The sequence below is a fragment of the Petaurus breviceps genome, unplaced genomic scaffold (genome assembly GCF_028583685.1).
Source record: "Petaurus breviceps papuanus isolate PSGF00001 unplaced genomic scaffold, PetGlider_PUasm1.0 90958, whole genome shotgun sequence".
NCBI lineage: Eukaryota > Metazoa > Chordata > Mammalia > Diprotodontia > Petauridae > Petaurus > Petaurus breviceps.
The window spans coordinates 1-11,476 of NW_027187383.1; the positions used below are offsets into that span (position 1 = coordinate 1).

Genomic DNA, 11,476 nt, shown 5'->3' on the forward strand with positions numbered 1-11,476 from the left:
AGTGCACCTGTTGGTCGTGTGCATGGTGGGAAAATGTCGGTCTTCCTGACCATTGCAAACGCAATGGATGTGGAAACCACCTGGGAAGTGAGACTTTTCTCTTGGCGACGGAGAATCGTTCCCTTCGTAGTTCCTGGTGGGCCTCTGGCGTCCAAGGCGCGGCAGCTTTGCGGGTGTAGGCGACAGAGGGGCTGGTCGTCCTAAGGGCCTGGGATGAGGGCCGTTTTCCCCTAGGCTCTCCTTTTGTTCAATACATTCTATGTGTTGCTGGCACACGAAACTATCCTGTCAAGATTCTTTGGTTGCATCTTTGTGGTTCGGAGCCGTGAGGTGTGAGGTGAGATTCAATTTGGAAGAGCTAACTCTTTGTGCCTCTTCTGGCTGGTGAGGGAGGCTAGAGTGCCACCTTTTGTGGCTCCAGTGGCGCAATCGGTTAGCGCGCGGTACTTATACAGCAGTACGTGTGAGCGAGAGATGCCGAGGTTGTGAGTTCGATCCTCACCTGGAGCATCGTGTTTTTATCCAAAAGGTCGGAATAGTTGCTTTTATCTTTCACTGACGTGGAGTGTCAGGAGCAGAGATCCGGGATAACGGGGCGCGCGGGCACTGGACCGTTTTCCGGCTGAAAGCAAATATTTCACTGGCGTTTATTAAACGCCTACTAGGTCCGGGAGATTGCGCCGACTGCTGTGTTAACACCGAAGAAGAAACTTCCCTACGAGAAGAAACACACCTAGAAGTGAAAAAGAGATCATTTAGGGAGGGAGAAGTCCCTGACAATTGGAAGGAGGGGAGCGGGAAGAATCTCAGGAAAATCTTCCCGAGCCATACAACGTCTCAGCTGAGATTTGGAGGGAGTGAGTGAAGGCTTCCAAGTGGCAGGTCCGAGGAGGTCTTGTACTTTCCAGTCAGGGAAACAGCAGCTGGGATCCGCAAGTAGTCTAGTTGTACCGGAAGGTAGAGTACTTGAAGGAGTCATGTGAACTTAGGCTGACAAGGAAGGCAGGGGGGCAGAATGTGCAGGCAGTGATAGAAAACCCAATCTGAGGATTCCGTATGCTCCACTAATATGTAATAGCGAACCACTGAAGATTCTCAAACTGCAAAGGAGCAAGGTCAGACACCCAGCTTTAAGAAGATTCTCTAGGCTGCAGGACCGATGAGAGAGGGCGGGACAAGAAGGAAGCAGGAGGAACAGATAACGTTATTCTGGTGAGGTGAGTGATGAGGCCCAACCTAAGTAGGAGAGTCTGTATCTTTGAAAGACCACCCCTACGTGGACCTGGGCACTGTTTGTCAAAGAAATGCATATGTTTGATTTCTTTAGGGACACAAACCTCCTGGACTCCAGACAAAGAGAGAATTTGGACCACAGTCCATGGTAGGAGCTGGTCGAAGTGTGTGGAGCTCAAGGATCCAAGGGGCTCCCGGGTAGAAGAGGAACCTTCTGGGATATCGAAAGACTTGGATCTTAGAATTTGAATCTTTGGGATGAAATTCCTTCCTAAAGTAGCTAGCTTGCCCCGTGCTGTTTCTTCTAGGGACCCTTCCTCCAGAGCAAGAAGGGAAAGCAAAGGTCAGTAGTCCCTGGAGACTCATAGTGGAGAGGGAAGAGACTCCACCCGCGTGGAGAGGTGACCATTGGAATATGGAGTCAAAGGGAGATGAGCTGGGGAATCGTGTATCTCCCACTGAGGAAAAAAAAATGACAAAAAAGAGCAGGGGATAACTGGAAAAGTGGAGTGGACTTGCTACCCGCTATGGAGAACGGGAAACATCCTCTGTCGTCCTATCTTGACCTGCCCTTTCTTCGAGGTGAATGCATTATGGCCCCTGACCACAGGGGCTTTAGTTCCAACCGTTCACAGCCTTCCTGGATGGAAGAATTTTCCATTCCCAGGTGAAACCCATTGAGAAACCAGAGGCCTTGGGGCCGAGGGGCAATCTTGCTCTTTATCAACAATTTAGTGAGCATCTACAGCTAAGTGCAAAACTAGAGAATTGTGATTCTAGGTATAACCACTGCTCTCACATTTACTAGGATTTGGTTATTCAAGGTACACATATATAGGCAGTAAAAATATAGTCTACACAAATCCGCCTCTCGAGGCCTCTGCCCTGGGGTCTGTAGTTGCGGAACGCTCCACCTCCTTACCTCGGCCTGGACGAATTTCAGCTCTTTCCAGAGTCAACTCTAGCGCCCATTTCCACAGAAGATGTTTTCCTAATTTCACTTTGTATTTATCTAATCTGGTTCCCGTTTGTCTCTCGAGTACGGGGACTGATTTTTATCTCTATTCTTTGGTCACTTGCTTTGGGTCAGTTTGATTTCAGAAGGGATGCCCCAACAGCCGATTATTTGGTTTCAGATTCTAGACTCCCTTAGTTGAGGAGGGGGTTGTGTTTGTTCCTCCGCCAAAGATTTTCTGTCCTTCCTTCCAAAAGAAGAGACCCATGGCCCGTACGGGGATCGAACCCGCGACCTTGGCGTTATTAGCACCACGCTCTAACCAACTGAGCTAACCGGCCGTACATTGGTCTCTCCCTAAGACCTTCATAAATGTTAAGAAAATCAGAGTACCCTGGTACACTCATTATTCTTGACAGTAAGTGGGACAACTGGTCTCAGAGTTTGCCATTCTCCCTGCTCCGCCTCCTAGAAGACACTTGGCTCACACTTTTTTGATCCACAGAGGACCTCTGCAAAAGCCACTTCGCATTTCCATTTTGTTTCACGAAATTCCATTTCCAGACTGCAGTGGGGATCCGACCTGTAACTGGGAGTCCAGAAGAGAGGGGCTAATGTCCTAAAGGATCTGATACTGGAAATTACCAAGGAATATCCAGAACTTCCCCGTCCGCGGTTACATTCACCTACTCCAGAGACTTGAAGACCGCGGGACCCAGAGGGCACCGGATTGTAAAAGCACTGAGTAGAACCCACGAGCGAAAGGACTTCGTCTGTGGTCACCAGATCTCTCCGGTGGAGTCTGAAATCAAGGATCCTAGCAACAGACTAGGACTCCAAAGAGCGTTCGATTGAGCACCATTCTGATACCCTAGAGTCATTCTCTGTCCTTACTATGTACGAACAGTCCAGAAATTCCATTGGTTCAGTAAGAAGTCTTCATTTTGTCCCCTGCTCAAAGAGGCCCAGACCATCTCACTTAGGGGATGGCTTAGCTATTTTTTCCCGGGGAAGGTTTTCCAAAACACAAACATCAGTCAGTAGACTGATCATTGTGTTACAACACAATTTCACGTCTTTTGCTCCACTTGCATCAGACCTGAGGTCGGAGATCCTTTGGTGATCTCCCCTTCAGGACAAGTGACTTCCAAAGGAGGCAGCTGGAAGTCAGAATTATGGGACATATTACTTCCCCAGGTGACAAATGGCATTCTCCTTTTGTTTCTACTCTCCTACAGGTGACAACCTCATTGCCTTGGAACGGACTTAGTATAACCTGGAGAATGCCCCAACTCTAGGCCTTCTCCCTCTCACAGAGAAGCTGGAATTTGGAGACTGAGGTTCTTGGGGGAGCTGACCAGTTTGTAAGTAGGAAGCTGTGGACGAGGACATTTGGCCTGGCTGCCTGCCAATTGCTTAAGACCAGAGCTGTGGAGATGGATACTTTTAGCCTGGTAGGAACTGGATTCTGAAGCTTGGAAACGGGAAAGCTGGATTCTGGAGCTATGGAAATGGGAAAGATCAGAATGTCTTCTACTGTAAGGGAGAGTGGAAGTAGTTTTATATTTTAGGAAGTGGAGGGCTGCTTCATAGCTCGTATGGAGCTGAGGCTTTAGTGAAGCCTAGTCATTGGCCACAGTTACAAGGAATGCCCACCCCTAAGGTGTGTCACCCCCAAACCATTCCCTGACCAGGAAGTGGAGTTCAAAGTGAAGAATGAGGCTGAGGAAAAACAGCTGAAGAGGAATGAGTGTAGGCCTTTGGCAAAGAATCTCCTGGTGAGGATCAAAAGCCTTTTGCAGCCATAAACTGAAAGAATGAAACAATGCTTTCTCTGACAAGAAAAGCTAGGAAACTTCCCCCTTTCCCGCCCCCCCCCCCACCATGATTGACCTTTGGCTGCACATGGCTCTTTTTTGCTTCTTTTTTTGTTTTTCAATTAAAAGCCATGTTTTTTCTCTCCCTTCCACTTTCCTGTCCTCCGAGGGAGGAAAGAGAGAAAACAAGACCCTTGTAACAAACATGTAGAGTCAAGTGAAAGAAATTACCGAATTAATTCTGTCCACAAATGTCTCAGTCTACACCATGAGTCCATGTCCTCTCTCTGGAGGTGGCTAGCATGCTTCCTTATCAATCTCCCTGGAATCTTCAATGGTCATTGACTGCTGCTTTTCTTTTTATTAAAAAAAAAAGTGATTTAAGTATATAATGTTTATTTTTCTTTTCTTACTATGTATTTCAGTTTTAATATTGTCTAAAATAAAAAAAAATTTTAAGTGATCATTTGGTTCTGGTTGAACCTTGCCTAGTAGCATCCAGCCATGAACATGAACCCAGTGTAGCACCACGTGGCAAAAATTGTACATTTAGCATAGGTGATGGTGTCAGGCAAAATATCAGCATCAGAGGGAAGGAAGTTTGGTGGTGAGAATCAACATAAAAATATCAGAAGACAACAGGTATGCAATCAAATTAATCAAGAAATATTCAATAGACATTTATTAAGTACTTTCTGCCAGGCACTGTGCTAAGTGCTAGAGATGCAAATACAAAAAAAAAAAAAAAAGGACAAGCTTAGGTGTGTGTGTGTGTGTGTCTTGGAATTTGTGTTGATTATGGGAGCAAGGGCAGATAATAGAGAAAGAATACCAAAAATGGTGCCATATTTCTGTGATTACAAGAAGAGCTTACATTTACATACACAGCAAGGATGCAAAGCACTTTCTAACACATTACCCTTATTTGATCCTCATCCAGATCCAGAGAGACAAATTGAACTGGGAAGGGAATCCAATTTGGGGCATGGTGAAGAAGTCAGTCAGAAAAGTCCCAAAGTAGTGCAGCTAGGGAGAAATGAGATGTCTGAACTGAGTTGTTTCCTTAAATGGAGCTTCGGAGTTCATGACCTTACCTTCCAATCAGAGGAAGAGAGTAGTGGTGAGGAGGAATACTAATGCTAAACTTATTTATATGGGATGATAGGATTATCCCAGTAAAGATCTTCCTGGGCCATGGTGAAGTCCATCAGAGAAGTCCCAAAGTAGTGCAGCCAGGTGAGAAATGAGGTCAGTTTTAGTCTTTTCCTACCCTAGGAACTAGTCCATCTGACTGAGTGACTTGTACCTACTTGAGGGCTGTTAGATTGTTTCCTATTATATCCTCACTTTTCTTGAGTTTCAATTCCTTATTAATCATTTTTGTTCTACCTCTCCCAATTCAAAGATCATTCCTCTCTCTTACAAAAACAGAAGGATTCTCCCTTGTCTTCTGTTCTTATTGTTCTATCCATCTGCACAGCCTGGCCCCAACATAGCTAAGGAAATAAATGGATGGATGAACAAATGAAGTCCCTTTTGTTTTTAGAAATTTTAGAATTCATCACCAATGTTAACTCTTTCTGAGCTTTAGCAGTTTGCACTATTTTACAAGGGATACTCCCTAGAGACTATTCTTACATAGCCATCATGTGGTTTGGTGGGAAGACCAAAAGATCAGGATTCGTTCTCCCTGGGTTAGACACCTGCCTTCAACATTTACTAGCTCTATGACTTTGGCAAGCCATTGAATCTCTCTATGCTTCACTTTTCTCATCTGTGACACTAGGATGCTAATACCTCTAGCATTTGTCTCTCTGGATCTGGATGAGGATCAAATAAGGATAAGACCTTAAAGACCATGTAGTCCAACCCCATTTCTTCTACCCATAAGGAAACCTAGTACCAGAGAGGATAAGTTAAATCCTTGACAGAGGTCACACGTGTAGTAAGCAACAGATATGAGATTTAGACACAGGATGACATTATCTGATATTCTGACAACAACCACCACCTTGCAAACAAAGATTCCCCCAATTGAAAGTGGAGCTTAAAATAAAGACACAGGTTCGCACAGTATATATGTCTGTCTATGTCTATGTATGTGGGTGTATATGCATATGTATGTGTATGTATGTTTATTTCTCAAGGCAAAGGAAAGATCACAATGGGATTTCCTTCTTTTTAGGACACTGGCAAAAGAAGGAAGGAAGTGAATGTGGAGAAAAACCACGGGTGTCTATGTAAATCAGTCCCTCCAGGATGTTACACTACAAATGGACACTCATTTGGGATTTTTTTTTCTTAGCTGGGCTCTTTTCCCCCTCTTGCTGGATCATCAGTATCTCTTTGCCCCTCTCCCCTCACGGTTAGTGAATCATGCAGGTCTGACTCTGGTACTTGTTCTTGGGAGAAGGGAAAATGTATTCTGGTGCCTGTGCTTCTTTGGGCTGTGGAAGATCTTCCCTGGGTGAGAGGTTCTAGACTCATCTGGGCTTGGCCCACTTACTTTACCCCTTCCTCCTAAATTTGCATTTATCTTTGTCATCTCCAGTTAGAAGGAGGAAGAGGGAGTTGGGGATAATTGAAAAGATGAGACTTTTACCTTTTGACTTGTGTCAAAAAGGACTTCACTTTCATTACTGTTCTCTTCTCTGAGGACACTAGGACTGGGACCTTCTAGGAATGTTGGTCTTTACTCCTGACATTTAGCCCAAACGCGAATAATGGGACCAGAACTCTCAGGAGAAAACCTTATAGGCGGTGGATTTTGATTGCGGTTTCCTTGGCATAGGTAGTGCAAAAGAACTATGCTGATAGTTGGTTGACTGGAACAAAAAAGGCATAAACAAACCTTCACTGCCGTGACTCGGATTCGAACCGAGGTTGCTGCGGCCACAACGCAGAGTACTAACCACTATACGATCACGGCCCGCCACAAAGCAAGGTAGTGCGAACCTTCTGCCAAATACCTTTAGAATCATTTAAACCCTCCTTCACAAGGAAATTATTTCCTTTTAAACTGTCATTCTTTATTTGCCTTTCTAATGGTACCTACTTCTGCTTTAATTTAAACTCACTTCCCAGGAATGGAGTTCATTGTGGAGAGTGAATTGTCAAACCAGTCCTGAAGGAACAACCAAAACAGTCCCGGTCCACAACACCACCTCTCTCTCTCTCTCTCTCTCTCTCTCTCTCTCTCTCTCTCTCTCTCCCTGTCCTACCCCCGCAAGTCAGTGGCAAATTCTCTGGGGACTGGGTTTGGATTTTCGTGGTTTGTGAAATCTTCGTCTTCACTAAAAAGCAGCAGTCAGCGCCCAGGGAAAATGCTTTGGGGAGATGGGAAGCGGGTGACAGGTTCATGAGAGCTGGTTTCTCCCTTTTTTCTCCCTGGTTTCCCTCTTTCTTACCTTTTCCCAAGGAATTTGATTCATGTGTGCCAGGAGATAAAATAAACCAGGAGGACAACACGACCTCCTCAGGGATTGAGAGAGGACACTTCCTCCTCACCCACACCTTCACAAATCTCCACCCTTCCATCTTTTCTTGCCACCCGCCTCAGTACTGCCCCCAGCTCTGGTTAAGGCACGACCTGAATCCTATAGGACGTAAATGAGAAGACACATCCCACCATGTCCACCACTCCCACCATCCTTCCCCCCTACCCCTAGCAGGTCAGCGTCTAAAACAACTAAATTTGATTTTGAAAGAACAATTTCACTTAAAACAAATTGAAGAAAGGAGGCACACACTACCCATGGGGGGCGGAGTGGGTGTATGTGGGGAAGAAGACATTAGAATGTGTCGTATATATGCAATAAGCACAGACTATGTTTCGGGAGAACCTCAGTTTTATAACGTGGAATTAATAGCGAAGTCAATTAATCGAGCTATGTAGCACGTAGCCTTCAATGCCTAGCAAAATATTGGAGATAGGTTGGGATTTGTTCCGCTCAGTCATGCTCTGTAAGAATAATACTAGAGAGGGTAGTTTTCTCCTTTCCTACTTCGAGGCACGGTACCTCGTCTACCACCAGAAGGGGCAGGGAAGAAGACGACTTGATTTTTTCTACCTCCAGATTCCCTGGCACAGAAAAAAAGGCATTGAAAGATTTCTGCTCAAGTTGTTGTCCAGTCCTTTCAGTCGCGTTATGCTCAAGAGACACTTGAAAAGCAAAACCTGTTCCAGAGCTTGGGGGTCAAGGCCATTGTTTGTCTCCTTTCTGTCAGTCCATGACTTTAAATTGACCGTTACCTCTATTCCCACTGAGAGAGATGAGGATTAATTCTTCTGCGATGCCCAAGTTTCTGAACCCAGATAAAATCCAGTCGCTTCTTCCCAGTTTCCAGTTGAACAGGGATCCTTGCTGCTTGTGAGAATAGATACAAATACATGACAGAAATAACGGAAAACGAGCTGATGAGTTTATCCCAGACAAGAAGACAAACTTATTCTTCCCAATTTTACTCAGTGAATAAGGCAATCAGAATGTGCATCTGGTCTCTTCCTCTCCCCCCTCCCCCATGTACACACCTGTTTACATTGAGTATATAATCTACGGGGTTCCTGGCCATTGTGACTTGCCCCAACTATCCATCCCTTTCTTTTCCTTTGCAAAGCGAATTAAGAGGGGTTTATTGAGGAAGATATTTTCTCAGCGTTCCATATTTCAATCTTTGAGGGATCTGAGATTCCCTCCTTGTAGCTTCTCCCTTTAGCCAGGGATAGTAAGTATGCTCTACACATTTCTATAAGACTTTAAATCACACACTTTGTTTGGAGAGTTGCTTCCATGTTGATCTTCGATCCACCTACTCGTCTTCGTACGTCAGCCAACTGGGTCTGAGGTAAATCACAGCTCACTAGACAAACAGTATAGTTTCTAGCAGTCTGTCCCCCTAAAAATGCAATAGCCAGTAACAGACCACAAGGAGACCTTGGCATTATTGGGAGCACGCCCTAGCCAACCTAGAGGTAACCGGTTGCTAGGGGAAAATGAAATTTAAAAACAAGAACAAAACAAAAATCGAAAGAACTGAAAGGTATATATGGACAGATCCAGAGTAAAACAAGCAGAGAAAGGAAAATAATACACTCAATGACTCAGTAGTGTCGACGAAAGGGACCCTCAAATAAAATCGGTGTTGGCCGGGGGAAGAGGTGGGGAAAGTCTTTCCTTCTGGCCCTACACACATAGATCGATTTTTCACCAGGGATGTGGAAGGGACCATAGTCACCTGTCAGAGCGCAATTTACTGAACCATTCCCTTATGGTTGAACATGCAGGTTCTTACAGTTGTGACCGTTGTTTTTGCAAGCACATAGCATGCGACCGTGAAAGTCTTCAAAGAGCTCCTTTTCGTAGTTGTTGTCGACGTGGAAAAAGCAGAATCAGGCAATACCACTCCAAGGCGATATACGCCTGAGAAGAAAGCTTCAGAGGAAGCCACCAGCGAAGCGACAGGGTGGGCTGTGTTGGCCAGCTGAGAGGAGCCGGTGAAGTTTCGGGGAGGGGCGAGAGCGAGGTGTCCAGTTGTTTGTGAGTGCACCGCTGTTGGGACCGCCCTATAGGGAGCTGGAAGTGCCGGCCTTCCCCTCGGGGAAGCTGTCTCACTGGGTCACTGGGGAGCTCTCTGTTGGGCCACAGAGTTCGAGGCCCTGGGGAAAATCCTCCCTGACTGAAGGATCTCGCCAAGCAGCCTAAAACCGCAAAGGATTTTCCGGACCAAGGAACGATCGGTGGGCTGTATATGTGCCGTTTCCGTAGTGTAGTGGTTATCACGTTCGCCTCACACGCGAAAGGTCCTCGGTTCGAAACCGGGCGGAAACAGCTCCTTGCTGCGTTTTCTTTTTGCCCAACCCCAAACTCACTTTGTCTCTCAAACCCGCCTCCACCAACCTGTTTCGCTGGGAGCTAGGAACAAATCCCACGCGAACCTCTGTATGTATGTCAGCTTTCGCGCAATTGCCACTTGCTGCTCGGGCTCCTGCCTACGTTCTTGGAGGCGTTCTCGTTTGCTTCAGAGAAAGGGCTTTACTACCAGAGGCGCTCAGCAGGTCACACGTGCGAGTGACGTGGCTGTCGCGACCTGGAGTGAGGCAGTCAGCCAACTAGCATTTATTAAAAGGGTTCGTCCTCTAGGTGCCGAGTACGTGGCTAAGTGCTGAGGACACAAACGCAGGCAAAGGGCAGGCCCAGCCCTCGAGGAGCTCACTGTGTAATCGAGGTGTGTGAGCGCCAGGGGCCTCCGCCGCAATTTGCGTACAGGGGCTGGGCTTCGGCCCACAGGTGTGTGGTTTGCTTCCACATGGAGATGGTGACAGCCTTTCCTCCCGCCAGGAGCTCGTCGTAGATGCGGGGATGCACGGGCCTGCTTCGGGCTCAGTGACCAGGCACTAAAAGTCCAGAGGGGACGGACCCACTCGAACCCAGCCCAGCGATTAAGCGTTCCGCTTCTGACCCTTCTGGGACGTATGGCCCAAGGATGTGTCTGTGGGCCTGGCCTCAGGCTCAGGAAAAAATACCCATTGCCTCCCCGGTAGCTCTGCAGAGCCGAGGGCGCACCAAGGCGTTGTTTCCGCCCGGTTTCGAACCGGGGACCTTTCGCGTGTGAGGCGAACGTGATAACCACTACACTACGGAAACTTCACTTGAGGTGCTTGAGGAGGACAAACCTCTTGGGGGGTGGGCTGGGGGAACGCCTTGCGGAGCCCTTTCAGGGCCGCTCAACCAACCTTAGGTGTTCTCCTTCCCTCCGTTCTCACCTGTGGCTCCAAGAAACCGTAGGTAGCGTGACGGGCACAGTTTATTCCAGAGGATGAAGCAGGCCGGCGCCGGGGAGCTCTTAGAGCTTGGTCAGACATCGAAGACGCCAGCTTCGTCCACTGCATTCCGGGCCATGCCAATCGTCCTGACTTTTCTCCTGCCACTGGATTTCCGTGACTCTGGAACAGAGAGAGCCAGGCTGATGACTCTGTGTAACTCTGCTTCGCTTCAATCCAATTCCCTGCCGAGTGGAGGCATTACCCCCTGATGTCATTTGATCGTCTTCGAAAACGAAGGACAAACAACCATTACTTGTGGCAAAGCTGCTCCTAGTGTCGCAAGCAGAGGTCTGGTCACTGGCAGATGCGCGCCCGGCTCTCCTGGCTCCGTCTACCTCTCTCTGTCTGCCTGTCTCTCCTTTCCCCATGCCCTAGCACACAGCTTAGTGTCTGAGTAAATGCTTGCGCGTGTTGACTGTTGGGTGACTGGTTCTTCAGAGAAAATGGGAGGAGGGGGAGGAAGGAAGAGAGAAAGAAAAAATTTTGCGCCCAACGTGGGGCTCGAACCCACGACCCTGAGATTAAGAGTCTCATGCTCTACCGACTGAGCTAGCCGGGCGACCTAACAATCGCTTTTCTATCCCTTCCCCCCACCTTAACCCCTCGCTACCATTCTCGGAACACAGTCCCTAGTAGATTGTTCTTTTT

General features: G+C 47.2%; 6 non-coding genes across 6 annotated transcripts; 2 read left to right on the top strand and 4 right to left on the bottom strand.

Annotated features, from left to right (window-relative positions):
• Positions 1–414: 414 nt before the first annotated feature.
• On the top strand, positions 415–510 carry TRNAI-UAU (transfer RNA isoleucine (anticodon UAU)). Its single transcript has 2 exons — positions 415–452; positions 475–510. It is a non-coding gene; the product is annotated as a tRNA-Ile (tRNA).
• A 1,945-nt stretch (positions 511–2,455) lies between these two features.
• Positions 2,456–2,529, bottom strand: TRNAI-AAU (transfer RNA isoleucine (anticodon AAU)). The gene has a single exon. It is a non-coding gene; the product is annotated as a tRNA-Ile (tRNA).
• A 4,333-nt stretch (positions 2,530–6,862) lies between these two features.
• TRNAH-GUG (transfer RNA histidin (anticodon GUG)) lies at positions 6,863–6,934 on the bottom strand. Its single transcript has one exon. It is a non-coding gene; the product is annotated as a tRNA-His (tRNA).
• Positions 6,935–9,760: 2,826 nt separating this feature from the next.
• TRNAV-CAC (transfer RNA valine (anticodon CAC)) lies at positions 9,761–9,833 on the top strand. Its single transcript has one exon. It is a non-coding gene; the product is annotated as a tRNA-Val (tRNA).
• A 743-nt stretch (positions 9,834–10,576) lies between these two features.
• On the bottom strand, positions 10,577–10,649 carry TRNAV-CAC (transfer RNA valine (anticodon CAC)). The gene has a single exon. It is a non-coding gene; the product is annotated as a tRNA-Val (tRNA).
• Positions 10,650–11,314: 665 nt separating this feature from the next.
• Positions 11,315–11,387, bottom strand: TRNAK-CUU (transfer RNA lysine (anticodon CUU)). The gene has a single exon. It is a non-coding gene; the product is annotated as a tRNA-Lys (tRNA).
• Between the last annotated feature and the right edge of the window lie 89 nt (positions 11,388–11,476).